This window comes from Euprymna scolopes, chromosome 5, assembly GCF_053919585.1.
Source record: "Euprymna scolopes isolate OS-2025 chromosome 5, ASM5391958v1, whole genome shotgun sequence".
Lineage (NCBI taxonomy): Eukaryota > Metazoa > Mollusca > Cephalopoda > Sepiida > Sepiolidae > Euprymna > Euprymna scolopes.
Genome location: NC_136486.1, coordinates 76,449,996 through 76,475,269, shown reverse-complemented (window position 1 = coordinate 76,475,269; position 25,274 = coordinate 76,449,996). Strand labels below are relative to the sequence as shown.

Genomic DNA, 25,274 nt, shown 5'->3' with positions numbered 1-25,274 from the left:
CTCCACGTTAAAAAACGACCCTGGTGTCTAACTCTGTCCCGTGGGGAGGCATAGTAAATAGGTACAATTGTTCGCCATTAGTGGATGTTGACGTCACGTCACGTGACATGACTAAGCGTTTTTTTTTTTTAGTATGAATAACATTTTTTGTTTTAATTATAAAGTCTACACTTAATTTTATAGAAAATGATGTATATATAATAGAAAAAAAAATTACTGGTTTTGTTGGATTCAAGTGGATCCCCCCCCTCCAGTTTAAGAGATAGCAGGTCACGTGGTAATATACAAAATGGCTAGCGTAAATATAAAGATCGGTTTTTTTATCGACGAATATTTTGAAAGCTGAATTTTTTTTTAATCCTGTACATTTTTTCCTGATATTTTTCGTTAAAACTCTTGTATAAATACTATTTTTAACCAGTTAAATACGTTGGAGACATTGTCATGGAGTTTAATAATCTCTAGAACAAAGCAGAAGAGAAATTACAAAAGTATCGGTAAAACAAAGTGTTTGTTTACATTTGTTCGCCATTACTGGATGTTGACGTCACGTCACGTGACATGACTAAGCGTTTTTGGATTATGTAATACTAGCAGGGCTACCCGGCGTTGCTCGGGACCGTATAAACAATGAAAAAACAAAAGCAGATATTGAACATATGTTTGATTCTTAGGGGAGAGGAATCTTTCATCTCTATGTATTATTTGTTTTATCTACCCTAGGACTGATATTGTTCATGTTTTATCCCTAGCATAGGTAATTTACAGCATGTATATGAAATTGTTTTACCTTAGGGAGAAGAGAACAGGTAATATACAACATAATGTGTCTATATTACATCCCTGGCAACGCCTAGAAACCAGCTAGAACATGTATTTCAGTCAATCTTTATTACATCCTGGGCTATGCCGGGAAACCAGCTAATCTCTATTTAGTGACTTGACCACCAAAATACCTCCCTAAGTGTGTCCTTTCTTTTGAACTTATTAGATATAGGTATCTAGAAATGTGTGTGAAATTTTGTTGAATGCATTGTTCACTATGATTTTCTTATTGTTCTACACAATATCAACTGTAGCGAAATAAAACAGTAAACTTAGTGTAGTGTTAGAATAAAGAGCAAAGGAAAAAATTAGAATCATATTCTGTAATTGCAAATCTAAATTTGCTAGCGTGTACCAGTATTTGCCAGGTTGTGGAAATTTGGAATTTATAACGTATGTAGTGGCCTTTTCCTAGATACCTATTGCTAAAAATTATACTTTCATTTTGTTAGAAAAATCTCTCTTCGGATGCCCTGCATCATCCAAAATAAAAACAAATATTTTTATAATTGTTTCAGTACATTGCTACACATTGTGAAATTTGTTGACGTTTGTAAAAAAAAATCATGAATGTGCTTATATTCCAAAAAAGAAAATATCAGTGCACAGTATTGAAAGTGTTTGAGATTCAAAAGTCTGTAACATTTCTACTAACTTCATAAGATGTCATGTGAGAAACTTAATTGAATATCAAGACATTATCTGAAGCGTTTTTATTTTGGTGTAACGTATGTGTTTACAGTGAACCGTAACTTTTAATAAACAGCTTGGTATGCAATGACATAGGCTAAGAATCTTAGACAAAATATATATAAATTGGAAAAATGTGTGAACAAATGAAAAAAAAATGATCCGCTCCACTTGATGACATCAAGCACAGTAATATTTTAGTGAAGAAAATATGAAATTGATGTTCAGTGATTAGTTTGGATGAATGAGAAAATGTAATTGTTTGATGCATAAAAAATAACTCATTTGCTGTATTTGATATTAAGCAGCAAAATATAGTGATTTGAATATTAAGGAAAACATCAAATCAGATTATATAAAAAAAAAGATGAAATTAGAAAATATATATTTTCTGTTTATGAGTTTTGCCAATCAAAATTTTGTGGCAGAAATTGGGTGATTACCATGCAATTTTATTTTGATAAAATTCTTAAATTATTTCAATGTTTATTATAATTTCTTATTAGTGACTTGTTATCATCAAAATCCGCCCCAAAGAGTGTCCTTTCTTTTATTAGGTATCAGAATAGGTATCCAGATTTCTACTTCTATACAAATGTGATATTTCGGATCTGTAGATAAACAATTTGTTGCATATATAAGCTGAGAATTGTTCTCTCTCATTCTCTCTCTCACACACCCACACATTCTCACTTTTATAGATATAATAGATAAATTATGCTAGATATATTTCCATGTGTCTGAATAATCTATATACAAATTTTCAAATCTGTAGATAAAAAATTTGTTGAGTATATAGGTTGAGAATTGTTCTCTCTCTCTCTCTCTCCTCTCACGCATGCTCACTTTTATAGATATAATAGATAGATTATGCTAGATATATTTCCATATGTCTGAATACACTATATAAAAATTTTCTAATCTGTAGATAAAAATTTGTTGAATATAAAGGGTGAGAATTGTTCTTACTCTCTCTCTCTCACACACAGACATATTCTCACTTTTATAGACATAATAGATAGATTATGCTAGATATATTTCCATATGTCTGAATACCCTATATACCAATTTTCAAATCTGTAGATAAAAAATTTGTTGAATATATAGGTTGAGAATTGTTCTCTCGCTCTGTCTCTCTCTCTCTTGCTACCTCACACACACACGCAAACATTCTCACTTTTATAGATATAATAGATAGATTATGCTAGATATATTTCCATATGTCTGAATACCCTATATACAAATTATCTAATCTGTAGATAAAAAATTTGTTGATTATATAGGTTGAGAATTGCTCTCTCTCTCACAGACACACACATTTTCACTTTTGTAGATATAATAGATAGATTATGCTAGATATATTTCCGTATGTATGAATACCCTTTATAACAAATTTAAAATCTGTAGATAAAAAATTTGTTGAATATATAGGTTAAGAATTGTTCTCTCTCTCTCTCTCTACCTCACACACACCCACACACACAAACATTCTGACTTTTATAGATATAATAGATAGATTATGCTAGATATATTCCATATGTCTGAATACCCTATATACAAATTTTCTAATCTGTAGATAAAAAATTTGTTGAATATTTTCAACCCTTATCCTCGAGTGGCGTCTGGGCCTTGATAAGTAGTAATGCGTATTTAGCAAAATATAAATATATATATATATAACAAATTTACTGAATTTCCATTACTAACGATTACTGTATTGTCCAATTGACTACTGCGCTTTTCAACCCTTATCCTCGAGTGGCCTCTGGGCCTTGAGAAGTAGTAATTACTAACGATTACTATATTGACCAATGGACTACTGCACTTTTTAACCCTTATCCTCGGGTGGCCTCTGGGCCTTATTGTCCAATTGACTACTGTGGACTTTTTAACTCTTATGCTCGAGTGGCCTCTGGGCCTTGATAAGTGGAAATGACCAAGTAACAAAAAATAGGTATATAACAAATTTACTGAATTTCCATTACTAACGATTACTATATTGTCCAATTGACTACTGTGCACTTTTCAATCCTTATCCTCGAGTGGCCTCTGGGCCTTGATAAATGGTAATGCGTATGTAACAAAATATACATATATATAACAAATTTACTGAATTTCCATTACTAACGATTACTATATTGTCCAATTGACTACTGCACTTTTAAACGCTTATCCTCGAGTGGCCTCTGGGCCTTGATAAGTGGTAATACCATCGAGTGGCCTCTGGGCCTTAATAAGTGGTTGTGCCTAAGTAACAAAAAATAGGTATATTACAAATATCCCGCATTTCCATTACAACCGACTACTACGGTGCACTTTTCAATCCTTATCCTCGAGTGGCCTGTGGGCTTTGATAAGTGGTAATGCGTATTTAACAAAATATTAATATATATATAACAAATTTACTGAATTTCCATTACTAACAATTACTATATTTTGTCCAATTGACTACTGCACTTTTCAACACTTATCCTCTAGTGGCCTCTGGGCCTTGATAAGTGGTAATGCCTATCTAAACAAAATATAAATATATATATAACAAATTTCCCGACTTTCCATTACTAACGATTACTATGTTGTCCAATTAACTACTGCCATTTTCAACTCTTATCCTCGAGTGGCCTCTGGGCCTTGATAAGCGGTCATATATATTTTTTACAAAATAAAAAAAAAGGTTGGAGTCGCTGAATAACTCATCCTCCCGTTAAAGCGGTTCCATCCTCTTTCCCCAATTTGACTACTGTGCACTTTTCAACTCTCGTCCTCGAGTGGACTATGGGCCTTGATAAGTGGTAATACATATTTTATGAAAAATATATATATATATATATATATATATATATATATATATAACAAAATAGGTTGGAGTTGCTGAATAACTCATCCTCCTGTTAAAGCGGTTCCATCCTCTTTCCCAAATTTGACTACTGTGGACTTTTTAACTCTCATCCTCGAGTGGCCTATGGGCCTTGATAAGTGGTAATACATATTTTTTTATAAATATATATATATATATACCAAAACAGGTGTGAGTCGCTGAATAATTCATCCTTCTATTAAAGCGATTAAATCCTCTTTCCCAAATTTGACTACTGTGCACTTTTAAACTCTCATCCTCGTGTGGCCTATGGGCCTTGATAAGTGGTAATATATAGTTTGTACAAAATATATATATATATATATATATATATATATATAACAAAATAGGTTGGAGTCGCTGAATCACTCATCCTCCCGTTAAAGCGGTTCCATCCTCTTTCCCGAATTTGACTAATGTGCACTTTTCAACTCTTATCCTCGAGTAGCCTATGGGCCTTGATAAGTGGTAATATATTTTTGTTATAAATATATATATATATATATATATATATATATAAAAAATAGGTTGGAGTCGCTGAATAACTCATCCTCCCGTTAAAGCGGTTCCATCCTCTTTCCCGAATTTTACTACTATGCACTTTTCAACTCTCATCCTCGAGTGGCCTATTGTCCTTGATAAGTGGTAATATATATTTTTTAATAAAAGTATATATATATATATATATATAAAAAAATAGGTTGGAGTTGCTGAATAACTCATCCTCCCGTTAAAGCGGTTCCATCCTCTTTACCGTATTTTTTATACAGTGCACTATTCAACTCTCATCCTCGAGTGGCCTATTGTCCTTGATAAGTGGTAATATATATTTTTTAATAAATATAGATATAAATATATATATAAAAAAACAGGTTGGAGTCGCTGAATAACTCATCCTCCCGTGAAAGCGGTTCCATCCTCTTTCCCGAATTTGACTACTGTGCACTTTTCAACTCTAATCCTCGAGTGTCCTATGGGCCTTGATAAGTAGTAATATATATTTTTTACAAAAATATATACATACATATATATAACAAAATAGGTTGGAGTCACTGAATAATTCATCCTCCTCTTAAAGCGGTTCCATCATCTTTGCCGAATTTGACTACTGTGCACTTTTAAACTCTCATCCTCGTGTGGCCTATGGGCCTTGATAAGTGGTAATATATATATATGTCGCTCTCTCTCACACACACACGCATTCTCACTTTTATAGATATAATAGATAGATTACTCTAGATATATTTCCATATGTCTGAATACCCTATATACAAATTTTCAAATCTGTAGATAAAAAAATTTGTTGAGTATATAGGTTGAAAATTGTTCTCTCTCTCTCACACACACATTCTCAATTTTAGAGATATAATAGATAGATTATGCTAGATATATTTCCATATGTCTGAATACCCTATATACAAATTTTCTAATCTGTAGATCAAATATTTGTTGAATATATAGGTTGAAAATTGTTCTTACTCTCTCTCTCTCTCTCTCTGGCTACCTCACACACACATTCTAACTTTTATAGATATAATAGATAGATTATGCTAGATATATTTCCATATGTGTGAATACCCTATATACAAATTTTCTAATTTGTAGATAAAAAATTTGTAGAGTGCATAGGTTGAGAATTGTTCTCTCTATCTCTCACACACACACATTCTAACTTTTAAAGATATAATAGATTATGCTAGATATATTTCGATATTTCTGAATACCCTATATATAAAAATTTGTTGAATGTATAGGTTGAGAACTGTTCTCTCTCTCTCTCTCTCTCTCTCGCTCACACACACACACATTCTCACTTTTATAGATATAATAGAAAGATTATCCTAGATATATTTCTATTTGTATGAATACTCTATATACAAATTTTAAAATCTGTAGATAAAGAATTTGTTGAGTATATGGGTTGAGAATTGTTCTCTCTCTCTCTCTCTCTCTCTCTCACACACACACACACATTCTCACTTTTATAGATATAATAGATTATGCTAGATATATTTCCATATGTCTGAATACCCTATATACAAATTTTCAAATCTGTAGATAAAAAATTTGTTGAGTATATAGGTTGAGAATTGTTCTCTCTCTCTCTATCACACACATTCTCACTTTTATAGATATAATAGACAGATTATGCCAGATATATTAAAATATGTCTGAATGCCCAATATACAAATTTTGAAATCTGTAGATAAAAAATGTGTTGTATACATAGGTTGACAATTGTCCTCTCTCTCACACACACACACATTCTCACTTTTATACATATAATAGATAGATTATGCGAGATATATTTCTATATGTCTGAACACCCTATATACAAATGTTCAAATCTGTGGATAAAAAATTTGTTGAATGTATAGGTTGAGAATTTTTATCTCTCTCTTTTTCTCTCTCTCTCTCTCGCTATCTCACACACACGCATTCTCACTTTTATAGATAAAATAGATAGATTATGCTAGATATATTTCCATATGTCTGAATACCCTATATACAAAGTTTCAAATCTGTAGATAAAAAATTTGTTGAATATATAGGTTTAGAATTGTTCTCTCTCTCTCTCACACACACATTCTAACTTTTGTAGTTATAATAGATAGATTATGCTAGATATATTTCCATATGTCTGAATACCCTATATACAAATTTTCTAAACTGTAGGTAAAAAATTTGTTGAGTATGTAGGTTAAGAATTGTTCTCTCTCTCTCACACACACACACACACACACAAGTTCTCACTTTTATAGATATAATAGATAGATTATGCTAGATATATTTCTATATGTCTGCCTACCCTATATACAAATTTCCAAATCTGTGCCCAAAAATGTGTGGAATATATAGGTTGAGAATTGTTCTCTCTCTCTCTCTCTCACACATATTCTCACTTTTATAGGTTATATAGGTTGAGAATTTTTTGCTCTTTCCATCACTCACATTCACACTTTTATAGATATAATACATAGATTATGCCAGATATATTTACATATGTCTGAATACCCAATATACACATTTTCAAATCTGTAGATAAAAAATTAGTTGAATATATAGGTTGAGAATTGTTCTCTCTCTCTCTCTTTCTCTCTCTCACACACACATTCTCACTTTTATAGATATAATAGATAGATTATGCTAGATATATTTCCATACGTCTGAATACCCTATATCCAAATTTTCTAATATGTAGATAAAAAATTTGTTGAATATATAGGGTGAGAATTTTCCTTCCTCTCTTTCTCTCTCTCTATTTCTCACACACACACAAGCTGAAAATTGTTCTCTCTCTCTCTCTCTGACTCTCTCTCTCTCTCTCACACACACACACATGGTCATTTTATAGATATAATAGATAGGTTATGCTAGATATATTTCTATATGTCTGAATACCCTATATACAAATTTTTAAATCTGTAGATAAAAAATTTGTTGAGTATATAGGTTGAGAATTGTTCTTTCTCTCTCTCTCACACACACATTCTCACTTTTATAGATATAATAGATTATGCTAGATATATTTCCAAATGTCTGAATACCCTATATACAAATTTTCAAATCTGTAAAGATAGAATTTGTTGAATATATAGGTTGAGAATTGTTCTCTCTCTCTCTCTCTTTCACACACATTCTCACTTTTATAGATATAATAGATAGATTATGCTAGATATATTTCCTTATGTCTGAATACCCTATATACAAATTATCAAATCTGTAGATACAAAATTTGTTGAGTATATAGGTTGAGAATTGTTCTCTCTCTCTCTCTCTCTCTCTCTCTCTCTCACTCACTCACTCACTCACTCACACACACACACACACATTCTACCTTTTATAGATATAATAGATTATGCTAGATATATTTCCATATGTCTGAATACCCTGTATACAAATTTTCAGATCTGTACATAAAAATTAGTTGAATATATAGGTTGAGAATTGTTCTCTCTCTCTCTCTTCTCTCTCTCTCTTTCACACACATTCTCACTTTTCTAGATATAATAGATAGATTATGCTAGATATATTTCCATATGTCTGAATACCCTATATACAAATTTTCTAATCGGTAGATAAAAAATTTGTTGAATATATACGGTGAGAATTGTACTTACTCTCTCTCTCTCTCTCTCTCTCTCTCTCTCTCTCTCTCACGCACACATTCTCACTTTTATGGATATAATAGATAGATTATGCTGGATATATTTCCATATGTCTGAATACCCTATATACAAATGGTCAAATCTGTAGATAACAAATTTATTGAATAGATAGGTTGAGAATTGTTCTCTCTCTCTCTCTCTCGCAACCTTACACACACAACCACACGCAAACATTCTGACTTTTATAGATATAATAGATCGATTATGCTAGATATATTTCCATATGTCTGAATACCCAATATACAAATTTTCAAATCTGTAGGTAAAAAATTTGTTGAATATATAGGTTGAGAATTGTTCTCTCTCTCTCACACACTCACATTCTCACTTTTATAGATATAATGATAGATTATGCTAGATATATTTCTATATGTCTGAATACCCTATATACAAAGTTTAAAATCCGTAGATAAAAATACGTTGAGTATATAGGTTGAGAATTGTTCTCTCTCTCTCTCTTACGCACACACACACACACACACACACACACACACATTTTCACTTTTATAGATATAATAGATAGATTATGCTAGATATATTTCCATATGTCTGAATACCCTATATACAAATTTTCAAATCTGTAGATAAAAAATGTATTGAATATATAGGTTGAGAATTGTTGTCTCTCTCTCTCTCTCTCTCTCTCTCTCTCTCTCTGGCTACCTCACACACACACACATTTTCACTTTTATAGATATAATAGATAGATTATGCTAGATATATTTCCATATGTCTGAATACCCTATATACAAACTTTCAAATCTGTAGATATAAAATTTGTTGAGTATATAGGTTGAGAATTGTTCTCTCTCTCTCTCACACGAAACTGTGCGCTCGGCTTCTTCCCCCCCTTCCCACCCCAAATGCTTGGGAAACTGTGCACTGTTTTTGTTGGTTTTCAAGCTGCCTCTTCCCCCCCCCACACACACACAGTTTAACAGTAGTAGGAGGTCAAGAGAAAGAGGGTGAGAGAGAGAGAAGAGTAAGTTGGTGAGAGAGAGAGAAAAGAGAAAGAGGGTGTTGGTTTTATATTTTTATTATCGTCTAATATTTTGAAAGCTGAATTTCTAATAAAATGTGCATCTATAGGAGATAATGCCTGGGAATGTGTTCCCCCCCCCCACAGTTTAACAGTGGTGTGACGTCAAGAGAAAGAGGGTGAGAGAGAGGGAAGAGTAAGTGGGTGAGAGAGAGAAAGAGAGAGAAAAAAAAAGAAAGACGGTGTTGGTTTTGTGAAAAAAGTTGTTATTTACAATTGTTCGCATTCTTGGCCTTTTGGTCAAGATCAAAGTGTAGTATCTGTTCTTCAGATGCTGCACTTCTATTTCTTGTTCTCTTTCGGTGGAGGAGAAATCCTCCACGACTGAGACAATTTTTATTTTTGTACCTTTTCTCCACGTTAAAAAACGACCCTGGTGTCTAACTCTGTCCCGTGGGGAGGCATAGTAAATAGGTACAATTGTTCGCCATTAGTGGATGTTGACGTCACGTCACGTGACATGACTAAGCGTTTTTTTTTTTTAGTATGAATAACATTTTTTGTTTTAATTATAAAGTCTACACTTAATTTTATAGAAAATGATGTATATATAATAGAAAAAAAAAATTACTGGTTTTGTTGGATTCAAGTGGATCCCCCCCCTCCAGTTTAAGAGATAGCAGGTCACGTGGTAATATACAAAATGGCTAGCGTAAATATAAAGATCGGTTTTTTTATCGACGAATATTTTGAAAGCTGAATTTTTTTTTAATCCTGTACATTTTTTCCTGATATTTTTCGTTAAAACTCTTGTATAAATACTATTTTTAACCAGTTAAATACGTTGGAGACATTGTCATGGAGTTTAATAATCTCTAGAACAAAGCAGAAGAGAAATTACAAAAGTATCGGTAAAACAAAGTGTTTGTTTACATTTGTTCGCCATTACTGGATGTTGACGTCACGTCACGTGACATGACTAAGCGTTTTTGGATTATGTAATACTAGCAGGGCTACCCGGCGTTGCTCGGGACCGTATAAACAATGAAAAAACAAAAGCAGATATTGAACATATGTTTGATTCTTAGGGGAGAGGAATCTTTCATCTCTATGTATTATTTGTTTTATCTACCCTAGGACTGATATTGTTCATGTTTTATCCCTAGCATAGGTAATTTACAGCATGTATATGAAATTGTTTTACCTTAGGGAGAAGAGAACAGGTAATATACAACATAATGTGTCTATATTACATCCCTGGCAACGCCTAGAAACCAGCTAGAACATGTATTTCAGTCAATCTTTATTACATCCTGGGCTATGCCGGGAAACCAGCTAATCTCTATTTAGTGACTTGACCACCAAAATACCTCCCTAAGTGTGTCCTTTCTTTTGAACTTATTAGATATAGGTATCTAGAAATGTGTGTGAAATTTTGTTGAATGCATTGTTCACTATGATTTTCTTATTGTTCTACACAATATCAACTGTAGCGAAATAAAACAGTAAACTTAGTGTAGTGTTAGAATAAAGAGCAAAGGAAAAAATTAGAATCATATTCTGTAATTGCAAATCTAAATTTGCTAGCGTGTACCAGTATTTGCCAGGTTGTGGAAATTTGGAATTTATAACGTATGTAGTGGCCTTTTCCTAGATACCTATTGCTAAAAATTATACTTTCATTTTGTTAGAAAAATCTCTCTTCGGATGCCCTGCATCATCCAAAATAAAAACAAATATTTTTATAATTGTTTCAGTACATTGCTACACATTGTGAAATTTGTTGACGTTTGTAAAAAAAAATCATGAATGTGCTTATATTCCAAAAAAGAAAATATCAGTGCACAGTATTGAAAGTGTTTGAGATTCAAAAGTCTGTAACATTTCTACTAACTTCATAAGATGTCATGTGAGAAACTTAATTGAATATCAAGACATTATCTGAAGCGTTTTTATTTTGGTGTAACGTATGTGTTTACAGTGAACCGTAACTTTTAATAAACAGCTTGGTATGCAATGACATAGGCTAAGAATCTTAGACAAAATATATATAAATTGGAAAAATGTGTGAACAAATGAAAAAAAAATGATCCGCTCCACTTGATGACATCAAGCACAGTAATATTTTAGTGAAGAAAATATGAAATTGATGTTCAGTGATTAGTTTGGATGAATGAGAAAATGTAATTGTTTGATGCATAAAAAATAACTCATTTGCTGTATTTGATATTAAGCAGCAAAATATAGTGATTTGAATATTAAGGAAAACATCAAATCAGATTATATAAAAAAAAAGATGAAATTAGAAAATATATATTTTCTGTTTATGAGTTTTGCCAATCAAAATTTTGTGGCAGAAATTGGGTGATTACCATGCAATTTTATTTTGATAAAATTCTTAAATTATTTCAATGTTTATTATAATTTCTTATTAGTGACTTGTTATCATCAAAATCCGCCCCAAAGAGTGTCCTTTCTTTTATTAGGTATCAGAATAGGTATCCAGATTTCTACTTCTATACAAATGTGATATTTCGGATCTGTAGATAAACAATTTGTTGCATATATAAGCTGAGAATTGTTCTCTCTCATTCTCTCTCTCACACACCCACACATTCTCACTTTTATAGATATAATAGATAAATTATGCTAGATATATTTCCATGTGTCTGAATAATCTATATACAAATTTTCAAATCTGTAGATAAAAAATTTGTTGAGTATATAGGTTGAGAATTGTTCTCTCTCTCTCTCTCTCCTCTCACGCATGCTCACTTTTATAGATATAATAGATAGATTATGCTAGATATATTTCCATATGTCTGAATACACTATATAAAAATTTTCTAATCTGTAGATAAAAATTTGTTGAATATAAAGGGTGAGAATTGTTCTTACTCTCTCTCTCTCACACACAGACATATTCTCACTTTTATAGACATAATAGATAGATTATGCTAGATATATTTCCATATGTCTGAATACCCTATATACCAATTTTCAAATCTGTAGATAAAAAATTTGTTGAATATATAGGTTGAGAATTGTTCTCTCGCTCTGTCTCTCTCTCTCTTGCTACCTCACACACACACGCAAACATTCTCACTTTTATAGATATAATAGATAGATTATGCTAGATATATTTCCATATGTCTGAATACCCTATATACAAATTATCTAATCTGTAGATAAAAAATTTGTTGATTATATAGGTTGAGAATTGCTCTCTCTCTCACAGACACACACATTTTCACTTTTGTAGATATAATAGATAGATTATGCTAGATATATTTCCGTATGTATGAATACCCTTTATAACAAATTTAAAATCTGTAGATAAAAAATTTGTTGAATATATAGGTTAAGAATTGTTCTCTCTCTCTCTCTCTACCTCACACACACCCACACACACAAACATTCTGACTTTTATAGATATAATAGATAGATTATGCTAGATATATTCCATATGTCTGAATACCCTATATACAAATTTTCTAATCTGTAGATAAAAAATTTGTTGAATATTTTCAACCCTTATCCTCGAGTGGCGTCTGGGCCTTGATAAGTAGTAATGCGTATTTAGCAAAATATAAATATATATATATATAACAAATTTACTGAATTTCCATTACTAACGATTACTGTATTGTCCAATTGACTACTGCGCTTTTCAACCCTTATCCTCGAGTGGCCTCTGGGCCTTGAGAAGTAGTAATTACTAACGATTACTATATTGACCAATGGACTACTGCACTTTTTAACCCTTATCCTCGGGTGGCCTCTGGGCCTTATTGTCCAATTGACTATTGTGGACTTTTTAACTCTTATGCTCGAGTGGCCTCTGGGCCTTGATAAGTGGAAATGACCAAGTAACAAAAAATAGGTATATAACAAATTTACTGAATTTCCATTACTAACGATTACTATATTGTCCAATTGACTACTGTGCACTTTTCAATCCTTATCCTCGAGTGGCCTCTGGGCCTTGATAAATGGTAATGCGTATGTAACAAAATATACATATATATAACAAATTTACTGAATTTCCATTACTAACGATTACTATATTGTCCAATTGACTACTGCACTTTTAAACGCTTATCCTCGAGTGGCCTCTGGGCCTTGATAAGTGGTAATACCATCGAGTGGCCTCTGGGCCTTAATAAGTGGTTGTGCCTAAGTAACAAAAAATAGGTATATTACAAATATCCCGCATTTCCATTACAACCGACTACTACGGTGCACTTTTCAATCCTTATCCTCGAGTGGCCTGTGGGCTTTGATAAGTGGTAATGCGTATTTAACAAAATATTAATATATATATAACAAATTTACTGAATTTCCATTACTAACAATTACTATATTTTGTCCAATTGACTACTGCACTTTTCAACACTTATCCTCTAGTGGCCTCTGGGCCTTGATAAGTGGTAATGCCTATCTAAACAAAATATAAATATATATATAACAAATTTCCCGACTTTCCATTACTAACGATTACTATGTTGTCCAATTAACTACTGCCATTTTCAACTCTTATCCTCGAGTGGCCTCTGGGCCTTGATAAGTGGTCATATATATTTTTTACAAAATAAAAAAAAAGGTTGGAGTCGCTGAATAACTCATCCTCCCGTTAAAGCGGTTCCATCCTCTTTCCCCAATTTGACTACTGTGCACTTTTCAACTCTCGTCCTCGAGTGGACTATGGGCCTTGATAAGTGGTAATACATATTTTATGAAAAATATATATATATATATATATATATATATATATATATATATATATATATAACAAAATAGGTTGGAGTTGCTGAATAACTCATCCTCCTGTTAAAGCGGTTCCATCCTCTTTCCCAAATTTGACTACTGTGGACTTTTTAACTCTCATCCTCGAGTGGCCTATGGGCCTTGATAAGTGGTAATACATATTTTTTTATAAATATATATATATATATACCAAAACAGGTGTGAGTCGCTGAATAATTCATCCTTCTATTAAAGCGATTAAATCCTCTTTCCCAAATTTGACTACTGTGCACTTTTAAACTCTCATCCTCGTGTGGCCTATGGGCCTTGATAAGTGGTAATATATAGTTTGTACAAAATATATATATATATATATATATATATATATATAACAAAATAGGTTGGAGTCGCTGAATCACTCATCCTCCCGTTAAAGCGGTTCCATCCTCTTTCCCGAATTTGACTAATGTGCACTTTTCAACTCTTATCCTCGAGTAGCCTATGGGCCTTGATAAGTGGTAATATATTTTTGTTATAAATATATATATATATATATATATATATATATAAAAAATAGGTTGGAGTCGCTGAATAACTCATCCTCCCGTTAAAGCGGTTCCATCCTCTTTCCCGAATTTTACTACTATGCACTTTTCAACTCTCATCCTCGAGTGGCCTATTGTCCTTGATAAGTGGTAATATATATTTTTTAATAAAAGTATATATATATATATATATATAAAAAAATAGGTTGGAGTTGCTGAATAACTCATCCTCCCGTTAAAGCGGTTCCATCCTCCTTACCGTATTTTTTATACAGTGCACTATTCAACTCTCATCCTCGAGTGGCCTATTGTCCTTGATAAGTGGTAATATATATTTTTTAATAAATATAGATATAAATATATATATAAAAAAACAGGTTGGAGTCGCTGAATAACTCATCCTCCCGTGAAAGCGGTTCCATCCTCTTTCCCGAATTTGACTACTGTGCACTTTTCAACTCTAATCCTCGAGTGTCCTATGGGCCTTGATAAGTAGTAATATATATTTTTTACAAAAATATATACATACATATATATAACAAAATAGGTTGGAGTCACTGAATAATTCATCCTCCTCTTAAAGCGGTTCCATCATCTTTGCCGAATTTGACTACTGTGCACTTTTAAACTCTCATCCTCGTGTGGCCTATGGGCCTTGATAAGTGGTAATATATATTTAAAAATAAATATAGATATAAATATATATATACCAAAATAGGTTGGAGTCGCTGAATAACTCATCCTCCCGTTAAAGCGGTTCCATCCTCTTTCCCAGATTTGACTGCTGTGCACTTTTCAACTCTAATCCTCGAGTGTCCTATGGGCCTTGATAAGTAGTAATATATATTTTTTACAAAAATATATACATACATATATGTAACAAAATAGGTTGGAGTCACTGAATAATTCATCCTCCTCTTAAAGCGGTTCCGTCATCTTTGCCGAATTTGACTACTGTGCACTTTTAAACTTTCATCCTCGAGTGGCCTATAGGCCTTGATAAGTGGTAATAGTTTGTACAATAGTTTGTACAATATATATATCTATATATATATATTACAAAATAGGTAAGAGAGAGAGAAGAGGGTGAGAGAGAGAGAAGAGAAAGAGGTAGAGAGAGAAGAGGGTGAGAGAGAGCAGAGAAGAGGGTGAGAGAGAGCAGAGAAAGAGGGTGAGAGAGAAAGAGGGTGAGAGAAGTGAAAGAGGTAGAGAGAGAAGAGGGTAAGAGAGAAAGAGGGTGAGAGAGAGAAGAGGGTGAGAGAGAGAGAGGTAGTGAGAGAGAGAGATAAGAGAAAGAGGTAGAGAGAGAGAGAAGAGGGTAAGACAGAGAGAGAGAGGGGTAGTGAGAGAGAGATAAGAGAAAGAGGTAGAGAGAGAGAGAGAAGAGGGTGAGGGAGAAAGAAGAGGGTGAGAGAGAGCAGAGGGAGAGAGAGAGAAGAGAAATAGGTAGAGAGAGAGAGATGAAGGTGAGAGAGAGCAGGGAAAGAGGGTGATAGAGAAGAGAAAGAGGTAGAGAGAGAGAGAGAGAAGGGTGAGAGAGAGCAGAAAAAGAGGGTGAGAGAGAGAGAAAGAGGGTCAGAGAGAGAGAGAAGAGAAAAAGGTGTACACAGAGAGTGAGAGAGAGAAGAGGGTAAGAGAGAGAGAGAGAAGAGGGTGCGAGAGAGAAGAGAAAGAGGTAGAGAGAGAGAAGCGGGTGAGAGAGAGAGAAGAGGGTGCGAGAGAGAAGAGAAAAAGGTAGAGAGAGAGAAGAGGGTGAGAGAGAGAGAAAGAGGATGAGAGAGAGAAGAGAAAGAGAGAGAGAGAAGAGGGTGATAGAGAAAGAGAGTGAGAGAGAGAAGAGAAAGAGAGAGAGAGAGAGAGAAAGAGGGTGAGAGAAGAGGGTAAATGTGCATCTTTTTTTATAGTAGGTAATGCTTGGGAGACTGTGCACATTGCCTCCTCCCCCCTCCCCCCTATAAACGCGGTTCCATTCATAAGAAAACAAACTCGTATAAAAGTAATTTTCGTGTATTTAAGCGGCCTTATACTGATAGCCACCCCTCCCCCTTCCAGTTTAACAGAGTTAGGAGGTAAAAACAAAATGGCTAAAGCCTTGTTTACATGGTAAACTATAGCAAAGAGCATAGTCATCTTTCTTCGCCGGTAAAAAACTTCAAGCAAAAATAAAAACATTTTCCCTACGTCAATTTTTATGTAATTTTGGGATTCTTCTTTTTGAAGTGCGATAAATCCGTTGGTAATAACGGTTCGACTCTTAAACTAATATTTAACTGTGTTATAGTATCAATGATACTCCTCGCAGGCAGCTTTAATGTACGTCAGAGGCTCAGCGTAGCCGACATTTTACTGAGCTGACGTCACGTCACGTGACAGCTAATGAATAATGTTAAAATGACAGGTTTTTTGGGGGGCCCCCCTGGGAGAAAAATGATCAGTTAACCCCCTTCTAGTTGTCCGTTTGACGTGAAATTTCGATATTTGTCATCCGGGTGATCAAGGTGCAATATGCTACCTAATTTGTCAACTTTGGTTGTGTCTGTCAAAAGTTTTAGCGTTACAAACAAACATACATACATACATACATACACACCGATTTTTGCCTTTTATATATATAGACTAGCAGGGCTACCCGGCGTTGCTCGGGACCGTATAAACAATGAAAAAACAAAAGCAGATATTGAACATATGTTTGATTCTTAGGGGAGAGGAATCTTTCATCTCTATGTATTATTTGTTTTATCTACCCTAGGACTGATATTGTTCATGTTTTATCCCTAGCATAGGTAATTTACAGCATGTATATGAAATTGTTTTACCTTAGGGAGAAGAGAACAGGTAATATACAACATAATGTGTCTATATTACATCCCTGGCAACGCCTAGAAACCAGCTAGAACATGTATTTCAGTCAATCTTTATTATATCCTGGGCTATGCCGGGAAACCAGCTAATCTCTTTTTAGTGACTTGACCACCAAAATACCTCCCTAAGTGTGTCCTTTCTTTTGAACTTATTAGATATAGGTATCTAGAAATGTGTGTGAAATTTTGTTGAATGCATTGTTCACTATGATTTTCTTATTGTTCTACACAATATCAACTGTAGCGAAATAACACAGTAAACTTAGTGTAGTGTTAGAATAAAGAGCAAAGGAAAAAATTAGAATCATATTTTGTAATTGCAAATCTAAATTTGCTAGCATGTACCAGTATTTGCCAGGTTGTGGAAATTTGGAACTTATAACATATGTAGTGGCCTTTTCCTAGATACCTATTGCTAAAAATTATACTTTCATTTTGTTAGAAAAATCTCTCTTCAGATGCCCTGCATCATTCAAAATAAAAACAAATATTTTTATAATTGTTTCAGTGTATTGCTACACAATGTGAAAGTTTTTAACGTTTGTAAAAAAAATCATGAATGTGCTTATATTGCAAAAAAGAAAATATCAGTGCACAGTATTGAAAGTGTTTGAGATTCAAAAGTCTGTAACATTTCTACTAACTTCATAAGATGTCATGTGAGAAACTGAATTGAATATCAAGACATTATCTGAAGCGTTTTTATTTTGGTGTAACATATGTGTTTACAGTGAACCTTAACTTTTAATAAACAGATTGGTATGCAATGACATAGGCTAAGAATCTTTAAAATATATATAAATTGGAAAAATGTGTGAACAAATGAAAAAAAAATGATCCGCTCCACTTGATGACATCAAGCACAGTAATATTTTAGTGAAGAAAATATGAAATTGATGTTCAGTGATTAGTTTGGATGAATGAGAAAATGTAATTGTTTGATGCATAAAAATAACTCAGTTGCTGTATTTGATATTAAGCAGCAAAATATAGTGATTTGAATATTTGGGAAAACATCAAACCAGATTATGTAAAAAGAAAAAAAAAAGATGAAATTAGAAAATATATATTATATGTTTATGAGTTCTGCCAATCAAAATTTTGTGGCAGAAATTGGGTGATTACCATGCAATTTTATTTTGGTAAAATTCTTAAATTATTTGAATGTTTATTATAATTTCTAATTAGTGACTTGTTATAATCAAAATCCGCCCTAAAGAGTGTCCTTTCTTTTATTAGGTATCAGAGTAGGTATCAAGATTTCTACTTCTATACAAATGTGATATTTCAGATCTGTACATAAAAAATTTGTTGAATATATAGGTTGAGAATTGTTCTGTGTCGCTCTCTCTCACACACACACGCATTCTCACTTTTATAGATATAATAGATAGATTACTCTAGATATATTTCCATATGTCTGAATACCCTATATACAAATTTTCAAATCTGTAGATAAAAAAATTTGTTGAGTATATAGGTTGAAAATTGTTCTCTCTCTCTCTCTCACACACACATTCTCAATTTTAGAGATATAATAGATAGATTATGCTAGATATATTTCCATATGTCTGAATACCCTATATACAAATTTTCTAATCTGTAGATCAAATATTTGTTGAATTTATAGGTTGAAAATTGTTCTTACTCTCTCTCTCTCTCTCTCTGGCTACCTCACACACACATTCTAACTTTTATAGATATAATAGATAGATTATGCTAGATATATTTCCATATGTGTGAATACCCTATATACAAATTTTCTAATTTGTAGATAAAAAATTTGTAGAGTGCATAGGTTGAGAATTGTTCTCTCTATCTCTCACACACACACATTCTAACTTTTAATGATATAATAGATTATGCTAGATATATTTCGATATTTCTGAATACCCTATATATAAAAATTTGTTGAATGTATAGGTTGAGAACTGTTCTCTCTCTCTCTCTCTCTCTCTCGCTCACACACACACACATTCTCACTTTTATAGATATAATAGAAAGATTATCCTAGATATATTTCTATTTGTATGAATACTCTATATACAAATTTTAAAATCTGTAGATAAAGAATTTGTTGAGTATATGGGTTGAGAATTGTTCTCTCTCTCTCTCTCTCACACACACACACACATTCTCACTTTTATAGATATAATAGATTATGCTAGATATATTTCCATATGTCTGAATACCCTATATACAAATTTTCAAATCTGTAGATAAAAAATTTGTTGAGTATATAGGTTGAGAATTGTCCTCTCTCTCTCTATCACACACATTCTCACTTTTATAGATATAATAGACAGATTATGCCAGATATATTGAAATATGTCTGAATGCCCAATGTACAAATTTTGAAATCTGTAGATAAAAAATTTGTTGTATACATAGGTTGACAATTGTCCTCTCTCTCACACACACACACATTCTCACTTTTATACATATAATAGATAGATTATGCTAGATATATTTCTATATGTCTGAACACCCTATATACAAATGTTCAAATCTGTGGATAAAAAATTTGTTGAATGTATAGGTTGAGAATTTTTATCTCTCTCTTTTTCTCTCTCTCTCTCTCGCTATCTCACACACACGCATTCTCACTTTTATAGATAAAATAGATAGATTATGCTAGATATATTTCCATATGTCTGAATACCCTATATACAAAGTTTCAAATCTGTAGATAAAAAATTTGTTGAATATATAGGTTTAGAATTGTTCTCTCTCTCTCTCTCACACACACATTCTAACTTTTGTAGTTATAATAGATAGATTATGCTAGATATATTTCCATATGTCTGAATACCCTATATACAAATTTTCTAAACTGTAGGTAAAAAATTTGTTGAGTATGTAGGTTAAGAATTGTTCTCTCTCTCTCTCACACACACACACACAAGTTCTCACTTTTATAGATATAATAGATAGATTATGCTAGATATATTTCTATATGTCTGCCTACCCTATATACAAATTTCCAAATCTGTGCCCAAAAATGTGTGGAATATATAGGTTGAGAATTGTTCTCTCTCTCTCTCTCTCTCTCACACATATTCTCACTTTTATAGGTTATATAGGTTGAGAATTTTTTGCTCTTTCCATCACTCACATTCACACTTTTATAGATATAATACATAGATTATGCCAGATATATTTACATATGTCTGAATACCCAATATACACATTTTCAAATCTGTAGATAAAAAATTAGTTGAATATATAGGTTGAGAATTGTTCTCTCTCTCTCTCTTTCTCTCTCTCTCACACACACATTCTCACTTTTATAGATATAATAGATAGATTATGCTAGATATATTTCCATACGTCTGAATACCCTATATCCAAATTTTCTAATATGTAGATAAAAAATTTGTTGAATATATAGGGTGAGAATTTTCCTTCCTCTCTTTCTCTCTCTCTCTTTCTCACACACACACAAGCTGAAAATTGTTCTCTCTCTCTCTCTCTGACTCTCTCTCTCTCTCACACACACACACATGGTCATTTTATAGATATAATAGATAGGTTATGCTAGATATATTTCTATATGTCTGAATACCCTATATACAAATTTTTAAATCTGTAGATAAAAAATTTGTTGAGTATATAGGTTGAGAATTGTTCTTTCTCTCTCTCTCACACACACATTCTCACTTTTATAGATATAATAGATTATGCTAGATATATTTCCAAATGTCTGAATACCCTATATACAAATTTTCAAATCTGTAAAGATAGAATTTGTTGAATATATAGGTTGAGAATTGTTCTCTCTCTCTCTCTTTCACACACATTCTCACTTTTATAGATATAATAGATAGATTATGCTAGATATATTTCCTTATGTCTGAATACCCTATATACAAATTATCAAATCTGTAGATACAAAATTTGTTGAGTATATAGGTTGAGAATTGTTCTCTCTCTCTCTCTCTCTCACTCACTCACTCACTCACACACACACACACACATTCTACCTTTTATAGATATAATAGATTATGCTAGATATATTTCCATATGTCTGAATACCCTGTATACAAATTTTCAGATCTGTACATAAAAATTAGTTGAATATATAGGTTGAGAATTGTTCTCTCTCTCTCTTCTCTCTCTCTCTTTCACACACATTCTCACTTTTCTAGATATAATAGATAGATTATGCTAGATATATTTCCATATGTCTGAATACCCTATATACAAATTTTCTAATCGGTAGATAAAAAATTTGTTGAATATATAGGGTGAGAATTGTACTTACTCTCTCTCTCTCTCTCTCTCTCTCTCTCTCACGCACACATTCTCACTTTTATGGATATAATAGATAGATTATGCTGGATATATTTCCATATGTCTGAATACCCTATATACAAATGGTCAAATCTGTAGATAACAAATTTATTGAATAGATAGGTTGAGAATTGTTCTCTCTCTCTCTCTCGCAACCTTACACACACAACCACACGCAAACATTCTGACTTTTATAGATATAATAGATCGATTATGCTAGATATATTTCCATATGTCTGAATACCCAATATACAAATTTTCAAATCTGTAGGTAAAAAATTTGTTGAATATATAGGTTGAGAATTGTTCTCTCTCTCTCACACACTCACATTCTCACTTTTATAGATATAATGTATAGATTATGCTAGATATATTTCTATATGTCTGAATACCCTATATACAAAGTTTAAAATCCGTAGATAAAAATACGTTGAGTATATAGGTTGAGAATTGTTCTCTCTCTCTCTTACGCACACACACACACACACACACACATTTTCACTTTTATAGATATAATAGATAGATTATGCTAGATATATTTCCATATGTCTGAATACCCTATATACAAATTTTCAAATCTGTAGATAAAAAATGTATTGAATATATAGGTTGAGAATTGTTGTCTCTCTCTCTCTCTCTCTCTCTCTCTCTCTCTCTCTCTCTGGCTACCTCACACACACACACATTTTCACTTTTATAGATATAATAGATAGATTATGCTAGATATATTTCCATATGTCTGAATACCCTATATACAAACTTTCAAATCTGTAGATAAAAAATTTGTTGAGTATATAGGTTGAGAATTGTTCTCTCTCTCTCACACACGAAACTGTGCGCTCGGCTTCTTCCCCCCCTTCCCACCCCAAATGCTTGGGAAACTGTGCACTGTTTTTGTTGGTTTTCAAGCTGCCTCTTCCCCCCCCCCCACACACACAGTTTAACAGTAGTAGGAGGTCAAGAGAAAGAGGGTGAGAGAGAGAGAAGAGTAAGTTGGTGAGAGAGAGAGAGAAAAGAGAAAGAGGGTGTTGGTTTTATATTTTTATTATCGTCTAATATTTTGAAAGCTGAATTTCTAATAAAATGTGCATCTATAGGAGATAATGCCTGGGAATGTGTTCCCCCCCCCCACAGTTTAACAGTGGTGTGACGTCAAGAGAAAGAGGGTGAGAGAGAGGGAAGAGTAAGTGGGTGAGAGAGAGAAAAAAAAGAAAGACGGTGTTGGTTTTGTGAAAAAAGTTGTTATTTACAATTGTTCGCATTCTTGGCCTTTTGGTCAAGATCAAAGTGTAGTATCTGTTCTTCAGATGCTGCACTTCTATTTCTTGTTCTCTTTCGGTGGAGGAGAAATCCTCCACGACTGAGACAATTTTTATTTTTGTACCTATCTCCACGTTAAAAAACGACCCTGGTGTCTAACTCTGTCCCGTGGGGAGGCATAGTAAATAGGTACAATTGTTCGCCATTAGTGGATGTTGACGTCACGTCACGTGACATGACTAAGCGTTTTTTTTTTTTAGTATGAATAACATTTTTTGTTATAATTATAAAGTCTACACTTAATTTTATAGAAAATGATGTATATATAATAGAAAAAAAAAATTACTGGTTTTGTTGGATTCAAGTGGATCCCCCCCCCTCCAGTTTAAGAGATAGCAGGTCACGTGGTAATATACAAAATGGCTAGCGTAAATATAAAGATCGGTTTTTTTATCGACGAATATTTTGAAAGCTGAATTTTTTTTTATTCCTGTACATTTTTTCCTGATATTTTTCGTTAAAACTCTTGTATAAATACTATTTTTAACCAGTTAAATACGTTGGAGACATTGTCATGGAGTTTAATAATCTCTAGAACAAAGCAGAAGAGAAATTACAAAAGTATCGGTAAAACAAAGTGTTTGTTTACATTTGTTCGCCATTACTGGATGTTGACGTCACGTCACGTGACATGACTAAGCGTTTTTGGATTATGTAATATTAACATTAAAATGACAGGTTTTTTGGGGGGCCCCCCTAGGAGAGAAATGATCAGTTCACCCCCTTTTAATGGTCCGTTTGGTGTGGAATTTCGATATTTGTCATGCGGGTGATCAAGGTTCAATATGATACATAATTTGTCAACTTTGGTTGTGTCTGTCAAAAGTTTGAGCTGACGTCACGTCACGTGACACGTATTGAATAACGTTAAAATGACAGGTTTTTTGGGGGGCCCCCCTAGGAGAAAAACGATCAGTTGACCCCTTTCTACTGGTCCGTTTGACGTGAAATTTCGATATTTGTCATCCGGGTGATCAAGGTGCAATATGATACCAAATTTGTCAACTCTGGTTCCGTCTTTCAAAAGTTTTAGCGTTACAAACAAACATACATACATACATACATACACACCGATTTTTGCCTTTTATATATATAGATTATATGATTATGATTATGATTATGATTATATATTCTCAATGTTTAATGTATATATAGTGTTATTTTATTAGCTTTATTTTGTATAGTTTGTGTTCTTATATTTTATTCTTTCTCATATTAATATTATTATCGAATCAGAAGTGGGTGATTGTTTAGTGCGGGATGTCTGTAGTGGTATTTTTTCTTTTTCTTTTCCTCCCTCGTCCTCTCTTTTATGATCTTTATACGTATTTACAATGCTTCCCCACGGAACAGAATTAGACATCAGGGTCGTTTTTTAACGTGGAGAAAAGGTTTTAAAAAATCTTTGTAGTAAGCAGTAGTCAAGGCCACTGAATTAAATTTAAATGTTAAAATCATGGTGTCGATTAGCTGATAAATTTATTTTATAAACTTAGTTATCGGGTATTGTTAATAGATATTATATTATTGTTTTATATTTAGTAAAGCCTTCTTTAGTGTAAATGATTTCGTCTCATGTTGTTTATTTATATTAATATTATTTATTTTTCAAAATATTATCATTATAATTATTGTTGTTATTTTTTATTTATTTTTTTCTCTTTTTCCTCTTCCTCTTTTTTGGGGGTGTTGTTGTGTATATACACCTGTGAAATCAAGGTTTTAGCATACTAATGTACACACACACACACATACACACACACATACACACACACGAACGCAGTAAATGTAATAGTTAAGTTTTATCGACTCTTAGATTATGTGCGAGCGTGTGTGTAGCCATGGTTACCAAGGGTTTAGCAAAGCAATGTACACACACACGCAGTAAATGTACATGTGCACACATGAGACACATGTACATACAGTGGCTGTGTAATTTATTTAGATGGACATGTTTCTTATTATTGTATTGTTTTAATTATTATTATT

At 32.7% G+C, this 25,274-nt stretch overlaps 2 pseudogenes; both read left to right on the top strand.

Moving 5' to 3' along the window:
- The first annotated feature begins 9,799 nt into the window (after window positions 1-9,799).
- Window positions 9,800-9,933, top strand: LOC145277258 (U2 spliceosomal RNA; annotated as a pseudogene).
- Window positions 9,934-23,220: 13,287 nt separating this feature from the next.
- On the top strand, window positions 23,221-23,354 carry LOC145277277 (U2 spliceosomal RNA; annotated as a pseudogene).
- The last annotated feature ends 1,920 nt before the right edge of the window (window positions 23,355-25,274 follow it).